This window comes from Carlito syrichta, unplaced genomic scaffold (genome assembly GCF_000164805.1).
Source record: "Carlito syrichta isolate Samal-C Ts95f unplaced genomic scaffold, Tarsius_syrichta-2.0.1 Scaffold301567, whole genome shotgun sequence".
NCBI lineage: Eukaryota > Metazoa > Chordata > Mammalia > Primates > Tarsiidae > Carlito > Carlito syrichta.
Window position 1 is genome coordinate 678,785 of NW_007245663.1, and position 4,707 is coordinate 683,491.

The 4,707-nt window shown below is 44.1% G+C and overlaps 1 protein-coding gene across 7 annotated transcripts in view; it reads right to left on the reverse strand.

Annotated features, from left to right (window-relative positions):
• TCF4 (transcription factor 4) overlaps positions 1–4,707 on the reverse strand; it is a 391,888-nt gene that overhangs the window by 244,758 nt on the left and 142,423 nt on the right. The gene's annotated exons all lie outside the window — the stretch shown is intronic.

A 4,707-nucleotide genomic window follows, 5' to 3' on the forward strand; every position in this document is an offset into this window, starting at 1 on the left:
GCGGAAGGATCGCCGAAGCCCAGCAAGTCGAGGCTGCGGTGGCCGGGAGCAGCCACTGCACTCCAGTCTGGGCGACCAAGTGAGACTCCAACTTTAAAAAAAAAAAAAAAAGACTTTTGGTATCCTTGCTGTAACGCTCTTGGATACTTTTTTGTTTCCTAGCCAATGTTTATCACAGAAAACAACAGACACACAACAGAAAATATCAAAGTATTCAGTAGTCTATTTACATCAGCAGATTACAGGCACATTCGAATTTAAAAAAACAAAAAAAAGCTTTCTTAGGTTAAGACAATACTATCTCCATCTTTTTCTGTTGCCTTTCCTTCTTTTTTTAAACGAGACATACCACTTGGCCTACAATCCTTAATCTGGGCTTTGTGATGTGGAAATGAAAGTTGCTATTAAATTACAAAACAATGTTGTGCTTTGATAAATGATGGTGGGACGACCTACGTGAACTGCCGAGAAGCTGGAATTCTTCTAAACTCTGTATCCGTGGAGTTGTAAGGCTGAGCAGATTATGAAATGTTCCATCCATGCTTCAAACGGCAAACACTCAGGATGGAGAGTCTAACAGCTAAGTTACCATATTAATTGCTTAAAACATAAAAGTGTTTTAAAGATCAGTCACTCTATATTTAGAAATGGCTTTGAGATTTTGATGAAAGGGGCTTCGTAAGTAGAAAAAGTTGCACTGCTGTATTATTTTGATCACAGCTGATAGCAGACGGCCATCATGAACCACCCTCTGACAGAACTGGGGGAAGAAGTGTGAAACTTCAGTTCAGGAGACAATGATTCCATTTATTGTGTTTCCTAACATTCCAGCAATACTGTTTATTCTCTTAACGCTCTACTGTCATTCCTTTATTACTGCTGTTTTATTATCGGTAGCAGCAATCACAGTGTAATTAATTGATTTATTTTTGGACACATTAGAGTACACGGTGTTTCAGAATATCTTACGAGATGGAAGAACAACAGCAACTAACTCATCACAAAGTAAATTAAACTCTGTTTTAATGACAGATATTATTTTGGTTCCTTTTAGCTGGTGCTTCAGAAGACCATGCAAACAGATGTCCCCTATGGATGGTAAAAAGCAGTGCACTGTGAGCTTTAAGGCATGTCAAGAAAGCTCTAGGGACCGCATCAAGCCTAGAGAAAAAGTGCAAAATGTTCCCCAGATCTTATGTTCAACAATCCAACATGCTGGCCGCTCCTGTATATACTGAGCTGAAGTACACAAAGAAGTTACTTACAACCCTCTGGGATTCTCACATAAATAAGTTTTGTAGCCTACACGGTTCTCTTAATTCTTCAACAAAAACCAAATATTTTCAGCCAAAAAAAAAGTGTATAAATAACAAAATCTCTCAACCACTGCAAGCATTCAAAAGTCTGGCACATTTTGACTTTCTTCTCACCTACAACAGGCAGCTTGGATTCGTTTGAGAGATTTCTCCTCTTGAATTTGGCCTAAAAGCAAGGGAGGAACAGATTTGAATCCCTATCTCCACCATAAGACTTCAGATTGTTTGGACTCACTTTATCTTTTCAATTTTAAAAGAGGATTTAAAACATGAAACGTAGGCAGAGACGTGCAGAAAAGGGCACCCACTGCCAGACCGGTGGTTCTTCACTAGGGGCAATTTTGCCTCCAGAGGACATCTGGCAAGGTCTGGAGACATTTTTTATTGGGAGGGGTGAACAGTGCTACTGGCATCTAGCAGATAGAGACCAGGGGATGCCACTGAGCCCTGCAAGGGCAGAGAACAGCCCCCACAATAAGAAACCCCTGGCCCCAAATGCCAGTATTTTGCTGAGACTGAGAAGTCCTGTGCCAGACCCAAAAGAAAGAATCGAGTTGGAGAAAACACACACGACAATTAGATTTACAATTTCATAAAAACCTTCCCTGAGTACAACGTGCCTTATGCATTTTAGCCCAGACTTGAGCTAGAATGTTTCAAGACACCTCCATATACATCTTCTGCCCGCAGAAAAAAGGGAGAATGATGGTCCACCCAATCGCCGGCTAATTAGCAGGCAGATAAAACACATCACAACTTGAAATCACCCAACTGGGTGATTTCAAAAGCGAGCAATCCACTAATTAAAAATACTGGAAGTCTAGTTTTTTCGAAGCAGGTTAAATACTGGCTGGGTTCCTTCCCAAACAGATTCCCGGCCAATCAGCTCTGATGCCCTTTTCCCATCCCTTCCCAAGTCCTTCACCCCAGGTCCTGACCCCACTCTGCGGCACCTTCCTTCCCTCCCTCCCTCCCTCCCTCCTGTTGCTGCCAGTTGAACAGGCTTTGCCATTCCTCGGCCTCTAGATGATGAGGACAAATCACTGGCTCTCCCAAACCTAATAAACAGAACAATCGCATGAATTCTAATTCCCTTTGATCTTTGGGGCAAAAAAATCTATATAACTGGTGCTCACTGACCCACAGCAAGAAGAGAGAGAGAGCTACAGCATGCAGAATGGTGATTCACAAGGAATGTAAACATGTTCCCTTTTTGGTCATTTGTTTCCCATCTCTCCCTCCCTGAATGGCACCAGACCTGCCAGTCGGTCAGCAAGCACTTCCTGGGTCACTATTCCAGAGCACCGCAAAGCGCATTTCAAAGCGCATCGACCTGCATCTAAGTCACCTGCCATGTTCATTGCAGAGTCAGCTTCTTGGGACCCTTCTAGGACCTACTGAGACTGGGCCCCGGGATGGCGTCCACAACATCATGTTTCTAACAGGATCCCCAGGGAACGATCACATACATGGCGGGTCTGAGAACCACAGAGTCTTCTACTGGACCCACGAGACAAATGCATGTCCCACATCCCCAAGAGCAGCCTGTCTCCTTCCATATCCTCAAATTCCTGTCTGGGCTGCTGGCTGAAGCGGCATTCAGCACACATGTGCATCCCAGAGGTTCATCCCAGAATCGCTTTTTATGGAAACTGTGCACACGCAGCCATTCCCGCAGGCACACCTGGACACGGCACGCTCTCTTAAGCCACCAGGTGTTTGTACCTGCCATTCCCTCCGCCCTCACAACAAATAAGAGCAGTTCATCTTGAGTAAGCTTATATGTATGAAAGGCGCTGTGCTAAACATGTAAATGCCGTAACGGCATCCCCATTTCACCTATGAGAAAACTGAGGCTTAGACAGGATACAAAACTTGCCCAAGGAATCAGTCAAGGGCAGAGACGGGACACAGATACAGGTGTCGTGGGAGGCCACAGTCGGTCAGGGAGTGAGCTTACCTATCACAGTCATGTCGCCCTGGTAAGAATTTCACAAAGCCAGCGGAATGTCCCCACTTGACACTCACCCCCAGGCAGAGCGAATGCATTGATGCGGAAGTTTCTACCCACTCTTATGTCCACAAAAGATTACAGAAACACATACAGCACAAAACATATGAAATAAACATCTGAGGGAATCAACGGAATGGCAAATAAGACCAGGAGAACAATCAAGACACAAGCATGATGAGTTCATCAAAAGGCACACTGTGAAGGACCGGAGAGTAGATAGAGATGGGTCAGAATGTTGAAGCTATCAAGTAGATAAAAGCAAAGAGTGAGACAAGACTGACAATGACCATCAGATGAAAAACTCAAAATGGTTCAGGAGAAACCACCCAACCCTGGTGTTAAACCCGACGGAAAATATTCACAGAGTTTCCAATACAGAGGACAGAATGTCGCATAGGTATAAACAGTAGCAACAACAGACACAACGATAAGATCTGTAGGGCTGGCTCAATACAATAGTTCAGTAAATACCCAGGACTTATAGCAATAAAACCACGTGGGTACACATAAAGCTACAGAGCAACACGCCTGTATCATACCAAACCGTGCTATCCATTCCACAGAGGAAGGAAACTTGCTCTACTTACCTCAGCAGCCCTCAACCTCTCATGTGGTACAGTGGGCGGGCTTATTAATCTCTTATTGGAATGAACTGAAGCAGCACAGAGTGAAAAGTAAGACACTGTTTTGGTGTGAGCAGGGTCTATAGCTAGATGGTGAGACTAAATGATACACCGGAAAAGATGTGTGAAACCCATTAAGACAACAGAGTAACAAATGAAATACGGCCTGGCAGAAAGCTGCTGGGTATTAGTTCTCGCCTCTCCCTTGTTCTGTTGCCACCCTCTATCCAAGATGGGAGGAGAAACAGAAAGACGGGATCCTGGGCCGAAGGAGGGGAAAGAAAAAGAGAAGAAATTGAGAGAAATTACTTTTCCAAAGGACTGAGTGGGTTTAACGCTTCAGGATTTTTCTAGCTCCTTATTGGACCCCAAACAGACTTAGTAACTCTTTCACGAGATTGTGAAAGCTCACAAATGTTCATTTATTTCATTAGTTCTGCACGCACCCCCCCTTAAATGTCCAACGCTACGGTGCCAAAACGCAACAGTTTGGGCAGAAGTACAACCAATCACATTTGGAGGAAAGAGGCATCAATATACTTCTTAATTTCTATGACTTCCCATCCACATTCATTAAATTTGTGATCTTATGACTCAGATCTTGACTCTGCTAATGGGAACCGTGAGACTGAAACTATCAGACAGACAAGAAATACATTAGAAAACAGCACCGCACCTTTGGGAGGCTGAGGTTAATGGATTGCCTGAGCCCGCGGGTTCAAGACCCGCCTGGGCAACTTGGCGAGACCTCATC